The sequence below is a fragment of the Athene noctua genome, chromosome 24 (assembly GCF_965140245.1).
Source record: "Athene noctua chromosome 24, bAthNoc1.hap1.1, whole genome shotgun sequence".
Classification (NCBI taxonomy): domain Eukaryota; kingdom Metazoa; phylum Chordata; class Aves; order Strigiformes; family Strigidae; genus Athene; species Athene noctua.
In genome coordinates this window covers 6,374,587-6,385,713 of record NC_134060.1, presented here as the reverse complement: position 1 = coordinate 6,385,713, position 11,127 = coordinate 6,374,587, and the positions used below count along the sequence as shown (strand labels likewise).

Here is an 11,127-nt window from a genome sequence, read left to right as displayed (position 1 = left end):
CAGGTACCAGACACCTAATTACAGTTATAAATTTGAGCTGTAAATTCCTGGAGCCCTTCTCTAAATAGTTTACGTTCAGCTGAGTGTATCGAGTGTACGGACCCTCTTTTAATACAGATGGGCTTGATGGCCAGTTATCATCCCATGGATGTAATGCCCTGTGCCCAGCGAAGCATTTTCACTAATGCTGGCGAATTTCTATGAATTAGTTTTCTATTGAATTGAATTTATTATGGTGAAAAATTCGGAGGAAAAAAAAAGAAGGGGTTTTACCACCAAGAGCCAGTCTGCTGATTTCAGCACTCTTCTTCCCCTCTGCAGTGCTGTCACCCTTCTGCCCCTGGTGTACTGGGATGAGAGAGGAGGGATTTCAAAGTGGTGGTAATGCTGCTGCTCTTGTCTTTGGCAGGATTTGAAAGCATGTGGGAAACCCCCCAGGGACTGCAGTTCCCTTACCTCTATCATTCAGCTGTAAGTGGTTTGCAGGCAGCACTGTGGGGGTCACAAACACCCCTTGCTGTTGCAGGGAGGATCTCAGCAGTGCCCTCCAGGCCATTTCACCAGCAGCTCCTGCAGGAAACAAGAAAGGGCAGAACAAGAGCAGGCCATGTGTCTTTTCTCCAGGAGACCTCAAGAACATGAGGTTTAAACTGAAATATCACACAATTTCCCATATGAGCATCACAAATAGGGTTTTGCCTTCCTTCCTGAGGCCAGCCAGGCCTTTTCCTGCAGACACAAGGGACAGATGCTCGAGTATTATGGGAGACAAGGAAGACAATAGCAGTGACTGTGGTGTTCTCTCCCATCAAGAAGTAGCTGGTTTAAGAGATGCCCCTGGCAGCTGGATGTATTGCTGCTTCAGAAATCCTGCTTTGTACCTTAATAAAGGATCTATCTGCCTCTTCTGCCTCCATAAAGCACAACCTATATTTAGAGCATTTAGATTTGCGTATTTAAGCAGCAGGGTTAATTAAATTCTCCTGGTAAAGGAATCAGCCCCTATTGCCTCTTCATGAACCTAATCACAGATCGCTCTGCTGTAAATACAGCCTGCCCAGAGCTGGTGGGGAACCAAATTCAACAGGAGACCTTCTGCTCTGCCCTTGGAGCAAAGGCATTTGGATCTAAGTGGAATGTCCCGTATCAGTGGGACAGCTGGGTTTAACTCAGGAGAAGAGTGAAGGTAAAGCTCTCTTCTTGCCTTAAAGCCTGGACAAAAAAAGCCTTTTTCTGGGTACTTTTTACCAGCACTGAAGTCTAGGAGCATGGAGGTAAGTCTCTGCTCTTTTCTGCAGGATGGTTCCCAGAAGATATCATTATACATTTGTTTATTGAATTAAAAAAGAATGTAATCCTCTCCTAGGCCTTCTGCCATTTCTGTATGAGGGCATGCACAAGTAATGGAAAGACATCTACTTCAGTTATTTATCTGAAGAGAAATACTTAATGCATTATGATATATTCCACTTGAACTGGAGTCCAGTACCCTGCATTTCGTATATTAAGCTGTAACTAGATTATGCCAGAAGCTGGAGCCCTAATGAAGATCAGGGCCTGCTGGGACTGCAAGGATCAGCAGGAGAAAACTGTCTTTGTTCCCAAGATCTCGATTTGAGCAGGGTTGGGTGTAAAAAGAGTAAGACGGACAAGGGGTAATGGTTTTAAATGAAAAGACGGTAGATACCAACTAGATATAAGGAAGAATTTTTTTACCATGAGGGTGGTGAAACACAGGAACAAGTTGCCTGGAGAGGTGGCAGATGCCCCATCCCTGGAGACATTCAGTGTCAGGTTGGACGGGGCTCTGAGCAACCTGGTCTAGTTGAAGATGTCCCTGCCCATGGCAGGGGGGTTGGACCAGGTGAGATTTAAAGGTCCCTTCTAACCCAAACCATTCTGTGATTCTATGCAGCAGGAAGGGCATTTCTCTGCCATGCAATATCACATAAAATATAATCATTGATGGAAGGGAAGAGTCAGGGAAAAGCTGTAGTATCACTCCCATTAGATTGGGCAATGTGGCATCCAAAATGCTTCACACTGGCCAAAATCAGCCTCAGCAAAGGAGCTCTAGTCCATCTGTAGAACATGCCTGAAGGTGACTTACCTGCAGTCATGCAGGGGGTCTGCAGGAGAGTGAGGGGTTTGGGTTCTCAAGAGCTCTTGATGTAAATTTTCTTTCTCAGCTGTGCCAGGGAGCAATCTCCAGACCTATCTTAGGGGCATGGACCCCATCTGGCTCCCAGCTCTGTATGCCAACCCTGACTGATGTTGTGTAGAGAAAAATTTAATGTGTAGAGGAGGAGATAGGAGAAGATCCTGATAGATGTAAAAGCTGATCTTTGCTCTGACAGCATGACCCAGCCTGTTCCTATCCTCCCTGTAAATTTGGATTTGAATGCACAGAAAGTATGTGCACATCAGCTATTTTTGTAGCAGAGAGCCAGCAGCCAGTGCTCTTTGTCACCTGCCAGAGATCAGACCCAAGAGCAAACGTTGCACCACGTCAACATCGAAAGGACCTTCGTGCCCCTTTCTGGATAGGAAACAGCCTGAGTGCCAGCTGCGTGGGTACTTGCAATTCTCCACTGACCGGAGTGGGAGGGGGAGCTTGTTAATCCACCGCTGTTGAAATGCTGTTGTACAGCTCAGCTGAAGAGAGCAGGGGTTATCCTCTCCCGTGCTGTTTGCTCTCCTCGACCGGTCCCCAGGCAGGAATTTGCCAGGCTGACTGAAACACAGAGCTCAGACCTAGGGACTGACTGAAACATCCATGTCAGGCTCCATCCCGGGCACTTTGTGAAAATGATGGCACAAGGATGTCATCATTTACAAGGCTGCTACAGTTCCAGTTCTCCAGGCCAGTATTTCAGGCGGGATGTTCTGTCTCCCAGAGCTAATATCGTGCAGGGCTAAATGCAGCACCCGTGCTCTCCAAAGCCCTAGAGAGATGGTCTTTTTCTGTGCCTGCTGTTGCTGCTTGTGTTACTGCTGTAGTTGTAGAAATAATATGCTTTATTGATGAGTTTTTATTTCCTGTTGGAATGGCATAAATATGTATACACACATTGTGAGTGTATTTATACAAGTGAAAATTATTGCTAAGCCCCAGCCCAAGGAGGATGTTAAAATGAAGCTGGATTTGATTTTAAATAAAGACATAGAGGGATGACATTCAGCTTCTTTACAATCTGCCTCTATTTGCATTTTAAATGTGTTTCTAACATCTAAATGCACCAGCATGGGACAAACACAGGGACCAAATCTAAACTCTTGAGTGGTAACAAACTGCTGTGCTTTCAGTTTGGGAAACTGTCCCCTAAATGTGGTGCAGATGGTTCTTGTTTGGCTCCTGTAAGCACTGTGCTAGAGGGGGGACACAGGGCTGCCCTTAGAGCAGGTTGTGTCTCTCTTCTTTGGCTGTCAGTCTCCTGACCAAGGTTGCCTCTTTTCTGTCCAGTGGGGTGGGTATATTGGATGATCCTAGAAACTGAGCTGTCAGAGTGGGTGTCCTTGGGGAGCCAGTTGCTGGACCCTTCCTGCCTCACCCTACACATGCCCCTGTGCTGTGTTCTGTGTTTTGATGTCAGCATGGTTTGACTGGCAAAATGACCCCTCCTGTTCTGCAGAAAGGAGGCCACTGTGCCTTGACAGTGTAATCATGTAAGCCTGTCTGCTTACAGCAAAGAGGGCAGCAAGGATCATCTTGAAAATCTACCCGCCGTCTTATGAGCCAGCTCGAGCCCTATCCTCCCTTAATGCATCAATGCAACACATTTACAGAGCATGACTGAAATGTGAGAGTGGAGGGGAAGGCAGGGCATGCCCTGGTCATCCTTGTAGTCTTGCAAGACACTTGGTCTGGAAGATGAGGAAGATACAGAAATGAATGGCTGGAAGTGGCTTCAGGGCGTTGTTGAGACCAGCCGGCCCTGCTGTCCTGTGGGAGACTGTCAGTGTGGCTGTCCCTGGTATCTGCAAACTTTCCTATCCTCTCCGTTAGTCTCGTTCAAAGCTAACTACCCTTAGTTTGGAAACATCCCTTAATGCTCACCCTACCTGGTCATTGTTGGGGATGTTCCAGTTGCGTCTTTCCTTACTCCCATGGGACAGTTGGAATAAACTAATCACCTGCCTTTTCTCTAGAATTGGCAAGAGACACCCCAGTGCAGGCCATAGCTATGTCCCCAGATAATAAACATTTAGAGAAAAAAGAGATAGAGCCCATGTGTGTCCCTTGTCTGCTGTGCTGCTGCCTGGTGCTTACCCTGTCTTGTCTCCGTGTGTTTGATTTCCTTCTAATTAATGCAATCCTCTTTCTAATTTTTTTTTTTTTAAATTTCATCTCTAATTTTTTCAGACTCTTTTACTACTATCCTTTTCATTCTGAATTCTAACCCTGTACTTCCCAAGCGTAGCTCCCCTCTTTGTATCACACGCAATAATTGTAAAGTCTACTATCTTTGCCATCATTGTGGTTTTCAAGAGAAATTTTTGGACTTGGACCAGTTTCCTATGGGACCCCAGATGAGAAATCCTACTTATTTTGATGACCAAATGTGGAAAAATCCTGAGTACAATTTTCCCACCAAAGCCTCGCAGGGATTTCCCCTAAACCGTAAATATAAATCTATGATGCTATTTTAGGATCCTAAAATTTAGGATGACATGTGAGACCATGTCAAAAGCTTTGCTAAAGTCAAGATATATCACAGGTGAAGCCCCTGCCCTTATTCACAAGGCCCATTACTCTGTCAGAGAAAGAAATTAGATTGGTTTGACAAGATTTGTTCTTAAAAAATTCGCATTGGCTGTTTTTTATCACTTTATTATCCTCCAGGTGCTTAGAAACTGCTTAATGATTTGTTTGAGGGTCTGTTGGGATATGGAAATCAGTCTATCTGTGCTTCCAGGCTCTGGGTCTGTCAAAGACAGACGTTATATTTGCCTTCTCCAGCCCTCCAACACATCCCTGCTGGCCTGGACAGTGCGAGTCCCCATGGTGGCAAGGCTGAGTTTCAGCAGACGCTGCTGAGTTGAGTGAATGCAACTCATTACAGCAGTGTAACCCTTCTCTCCTCCTTCTGGCCTCCTCCTCTCCCTTGTTTATATTAGTTCTGAAAACGTTTTCTCTTTCTCATTAGGAATAAAGGGGAAAAAAAAATTCAACCTCCTCTCTCTCCTTCTTTAGCAATAAACTTTTGTTTTCCTCTGTCTTCCCATCCTTCTAAGAAGGGCTGATCTTCAGCCACAACTTAACCTTTGCCCATTACCCTGGCTTATAAGTGAAAAAAAAAACCAAACAAAAAAACAAACCAACAAAGCATTCCTGTATTGAAGGATTTGCCTGGTAGGTGGAGATGCCAGCTGGCTGTGTGGCAAGAGGGACAGCAGCAACACAGTGTTAAGGATTTGCTCCAGCAGGTTCCTCCACCTCCTCCTTTTCAGTAGCAACAATCATGATGTTACTCAGTCTCTTAAGACTCTATATTCTGGGAAAATGTTGGGGATTTCAGCTCCTACACCACCAATGCACCTTTCAAGATTTAAAACTTGAAGTTCAAACTTGCAGCTGTGGAATAAACCTCAGGGCACATTTAGTCTCTGCAGGGGAGTGGGATGTGCAAAGTCCCAACTAGCCCAGCCTGGTGCATCCGCAGGCGCAGCACAGCTCTGGGCCAATTTGACAGCAGCACCCCTGGTCCTTCAGCGCGGGGCCAAAGCTGACACTCAGCCCCTTTGAGGGGTTAATGAGCTTGAGATCTGCACCACTGTAAAGCTTCATCCCCTTACTGCCTTGCACCTCCTGATCTTGGCTGCACCCCTTCAGCTCCCCAGTGCTACAGTCGAGTATGTGAATTGCGCTGTAACCTTGTCTGTTCAGCAGAGGCACTGAGAAGTCTGGATGCATTGGGATCCCTGGATGAAAGAGCCCTCAGAAATACAAAGAAGGAATATTCCCCATTAGCAAAGGCAGCATGGAAAAGACAACCCAGCAGGAAAAGGCTGGAGTGAGAAAGACAGCACAGATGAGAGCTGTAGCAGAAAGACCCATCATGGAGCAGGTAATGCGGGGGGATATGGCAAGGATAAAGCTGACATGGGCACTGCCTGTTACAATTCATTAGTGCAGCAGAGCCATATCACATCAGCTCTGTACCAGAAAGAAAATAATTGAATACATTTCATACAAACAAAATGAAAAGTGTCTGGGAGAGCTCAGCCCACCCTGAGCTGCCGCTGCCTCAGCCCGGGTGCCTGTGGTTTTCTGGCACAGTAATCGGTGACATGTCCCTTCTGCTTCCTGATGAGCCCCATGTTTGAGGTTGCTGTCTCCTAAAGCCAGGTGGTCACTGATCTTGGATTCTTACCTGCAAGTACTGAGGTGTGACAGTCTGGTTTTTGAGGCGATGGGATGCAAAACTGGGGGATGGAGATGAGTTCACAATGAAATCAGACACTTCCTTGGCTCTGGGCAAGTCTGGCCTGTCCCTTGGTTTCTCCAGAGGAGGTATCTAGGAATGTTAACCAGCTCACAAGGGCATCAGGAGTGACTCTGGGGGTGGTTGTGAGATGGTCTGAGAACCAGTGACAGAGGCCCTCTCTGGTCTGCACACTGTGGTTTCTCTCCTGCACATGTGCGATAGAGGGACAGAAGGGCTGAATCCTTCAAGTAAGTCAGGACTCTGATCTCTGTTCAGTAAATCCTTTTGGCAGGCTCTGGCTATCGGGTGCTTCTGAATTTTGCTGGATCAATAGAAAATTGCCCAGCACTTCACAGGATTAGACCCTTTGCACACTCAGCAAAGTCATAGAGGTTGTCCATGACGAAACAAGGACGTGACTCCCAAACTGCCAAGAAGCCCCATTTCTGTGCCTTAAGATGCTCTTTGCTGCTATGTAAAGATTTCTTATAATCTGTAGTGAAGCATCTCTTTGATGACAGCATTTGCTTTTGCTTTTCTTTGCAACTCATCCAACACTGTAAAATGGCCTTTATCACACTTGGATATCTCTTGTTAATAAAGTGCCAGGAATTCATTAAGCACAAGGACTGAATGGGGTCAGGATGACAAGGAGAAACTCCACCACAAGAGGAAGTCAAGAAGCTGCACCCTGGCAGCACAGCTCACACAGCACCACTGACAGCCAGCGTCGCCTGCAGAGAGACGGGGTGTCACCCAGGGCCACTGGGAAGGGTGGGGGATCCTTTAGACTTTTCAAGAGCTTTAGCTGTTGAAAGCAAGCTGAGAGTTGGATTTTAGTGCTCCACAGACCTGGGGATTTGTAGGGAAATGCTTGGGCAGCTTTGGCCTTCTCTAAGTGTTTTTGAGGTGTGAATGGTTTAAAAGAGTAGGCTGGGCATCGAGCAGTGGCAATAGTGTTGTGCTGCACATCTGTAGTGTGTGTTATGTTCCCAGGAGTGGATACTTAAACATCTGTCATGGTTTAACCCCACCTGGCTACTAAACCCTGCACAGCTGCTCGCTCACTTCCCAGCTGGAGGGATGGGGGAGAGAATCAGAGAGTAAAAGTGAGAAAACTCATGGGTTTATATAAAGACAGTTTAACAGGTAAAGCAAAAGCCGTGCACAAGCATAGCAGAACAAGGGATCCATTCCCCGCTTCCCCTGGGCAGGCAGGTGCTCAGCCATCTCCAGGACAGCCGGGCTCCTTCACACGTAAGTGACTTGGGAAGACAAACGCCATCACTCCGTACATCCCCCCCTGCTTTCTTTGTCCCCCAGGTTTATGTGCTGAGCATGAGGCCATGTGGGCTGGGACAGCCCTGGGGTCAGCTGGGGTCAGCTGTCCCAGCTGTGCCCCCTCCCAGCTCCTTGTGCCCCCCCAGCCACTCGCTGGTGGGGTGGGGTGAGAGGCAGGAAAGGCCTTGGCTCTGTGTAAGCCCTGCTCAGCGATAACAAAAACATCCCTGTGCTATCAACACTGTTCTCAGCACACATCCAAAACACAGCCCCATCCTAGCTACGATGGAGAAAATTAACTCTTTCCCAGCCAAAACCAGCACAACATCTCCTTGCAAAATTAAAGCGTGTCTTTTAAAGAGCAAAACTAAAAAAGAGTAGTGCTGGAGCAACAGTGGGGACCGCCGCCTTCCAGCTCCATGCACAGACTGTCTTGCTGGAGCCGTTTCTAAATGCACCCCCCTCCATGTCCCTCCCACCCCAGGCTTTCCCCTGCAAAGCCTCCTGGCTCTCCAGAGCTGCTTAACCCCACAGGGAGGAGCACACAGGGGAAATTCAGGCCAAGATACCTATTCTCACCACTGTTTCAGGCTTTCGGCAGATGCATGATGCTTCTGTTGTCCAGTTGTCCAAAAGACCTTCACAATAAATATAATAGAAACTGTTTTAGCTACAGACATCATTAAGAAGTTCATTGTTTGCACACAATAACTGCTGTCTGATTTCAGAGATAGTACAGTGTTATATTAAGTTCAAAATGGAGAACAATTTTGTGGTAATTTGTGACTTTGAAGAGGAATAGGTTTTGCTTTAGAGGGTGAGACTCAAGATGCTCAAGAGCAGTTAAGGAACTGTCAGCCCTGGAAGTTTTTAAGAACTGGTTAAGCAGCACTTCAGATCTATGATTTATATCTTGTTTGAGCTGCTCATTCAAGAATATGAATAAAAATTCTAAAGCAAGTTTGCTAACTAAATTTCTCAGAGTAGAAATCCTCAGAGACCATTATAAAAATAGACAATTTCATAACATAACTAGCATAACTAGCCAGCCATTCTTAACATCAAGATTTCCAAAAGCAATGAAAAACTCTGGCTATCTCAGGTTTGGGGCTTTCAGCATTTTCTAGAAATATAACTCTTCTCAGGTTGGGCTGCAGTAATCCGAATTTTCCAGTTCACTTGGGAGACTCCTGGGAGTTATTCCGTCCCATCCATGCTGTTAGTGGCTTTATGGCATCATGCCAAGGCAGAGGATAAACCAAGTCAACAAATCTGAGTTAACAAATTACCACAGATTTGCTGAAAGAGCTTGAAGGAGAAATCAGAAAAGGCTGGGAGGAATAAAAGAGAAAAAAACCTCCAACACAAATCAACAGCCCCAAAGCTGAGTAAGTCACTTCTCCTACCACATGACCAAATTATCTCCTAATAGCTCCACAAGCCTTAGGAATGGAGTGAAATCAGAGCCAAGCACTCTGGCAGGGGAGCACACTGTGCTGCTTAATGAATTCTTATTGTTCTTTACCTACTTTGTTCCTGGGCCACCGTGCTGGCATGTTCCTGGTGGTTGAAGACAGGCTGCTGGATTCAACCTTCTGGAAGGTGCGGATGCACCCACAGTGTCTGTAAATAGTTTGTAAATCACTCCAGAGAGGGGTAGCGGTAGGGGCTGGTTGTCTGTCTTTCATCTGCCTTTCCGAGCTTCATCTAGACTGACAGACGGGACAGGGAGAGGGACAGGAACAGGGACAGGAACAGGTTGTTTCTTGAGCATGACCTGTCAATGACTTTACAACTGCCAGTGTGCTCGCTGGCATGATACTGGCCTGTGCCAGCCAGTGCTGTCCCAGGTGACTGCGGGAGAGCTGAGCACGCACACGACCAATGTGATCAAGAAATGCCCGTTTATTACAACTAAGAAAGCCCTTTTATAATGTTCTCCCACACACGTGAGTAACATGCAGTACAAGTCCTCAAGATTGGACAGTTAACTTAGCCCGCGCTTTAAACCTTCTTATGATTGGATAAAAGTGCCACATCAGCCTTGCCAGGCACCCGCCTTGTGGAACTTCCTCTTCCGTCCCAACCCCTTCTGGGGGTTGTTTGTCTTGTTGAGTTTCTCCTCCCTCAGTCAGGGTCACATCCTTACCGCATTCTTGCTTGGCTGAGGCTCTTATCAGACTTGTCCTCACGCAGGACTGCTCACATGTCCATTCTCTCGCAGAAAGCCCTCTAGAATCCCAACAGGTAATGCTTGGGCACAGCCTGAGAATAGCTCAGGACAGGACCCTTGTTTTCTGAAACAGGGACATTTATTTCCTGGCAACCCAAATATTTGCTGGGAACACTACTGGGGCCATTTTAGCAGCGGAGACAGCCCTGCTTGAGGGCACAGGCCTGTGCCTGAGCATTGCTCAATTGGCTAGTATAAATGTACTCACAGGCTATTTATGATTACCTATGCTGCAAAAATTGTAAAGGAGACTCCATCTCTGCCACTGCCTCTGCAAAGAGCCCTTTGATTGTGCTACATGTCCAGCACAGCTTCTGTGAAATCTATTTCTGGGTCCAAATCCAGGATTAGCAGAACTAATGGGAGTGTCAGTAGACTACAGTAGCCTTTACATTGGGCAGTTGGCCCTGTATGAACGGCAGAAGCTTTCTCTGGCTGCCTAATGCAGAGCAGTAGCAGCTGTAGCAGGGCTGAGTGCTGCAGTACCATGAAGTCCTGGTTTGAAGCCCCCGGTGGCCTTGATGTAGTGGGAATATCTTTCTCATCCTTCATCAACAGTCTCTGCTCTCCACACGGAACTGGCTTTTGTGACATGATTGCTGTCCGTGAGGTGTTAACCTAGAAAGCCCTTCAGATCTGCCTCCTGCAGATCCCCTGGCAGCAAAGAGAGAGGATCCCACTCTGGAAGTGTATCTGAGCTTCTGCCTGAAGCAGGACTTGAATATTTATTCTCTTCCATGCGCAGCATCTGAAAGTCATCAGCATCCCTGGGAGCCTTCCCTTGCCCGCACCCTGCCAGCGCTGCTTCTGAACCAAGTGCCACAGTGGTGGTGCAGGCGTAAGAGCTGTCCTTGGAGGATATTGGTTCTTCCTTCTCTATTGTGAGAAGGTAAAATACAATCTCTGTTGCTCTGTTGCGAGGAGCATAGGAAGGATTTTGCCTGTCTGGATACTCTAATTAATCAGATTTGGTTCAGTTTCCTCGTCTTGGCTCTGAGCTGTGCATTAGTTCACGATCAGGTGCTGCACCGAAGAAGGCTGATGTTTTCCCTTCCCTCCTGCCAGGCTGGGGAAAGCAGTGCAAGAGGGTTTGGAAAGCCACTGCTGAGTGATCTTGTTCTTAATTGCGCTCCGGCTGGATTCGTAAAAGCAGGATGACACATCAGGTTGTTCCTGCTTGTTTTT

The 11,127-nt window shown here is 46.9% G+C and overlaps 1 long non-coding RNA gene across 1 annotated transcript; it reads right to left on the bottom strand.

Annotated features, from left to right (window-relative positions):
- Positions 1–310: 310 nt before the first annotated feature.
- Positions 311–9,272, bottom strand: LOC141970059 (uncharacterized). The gene is made up of 4 exons (XR_012635139.1): positions 9,239–9,272; positions 8,279–8,347; positions 457–570; positions 311–348 (listed from the first exon to the last, which is right to left on the bottom strand). It is a non-coding gene; the product is annotated as an uncharacterized LOC141970059 (long non-coding RNA).
- Between the last annotated feature and the right edge of the window lie 1,855 nt (positions 9,273–11,127).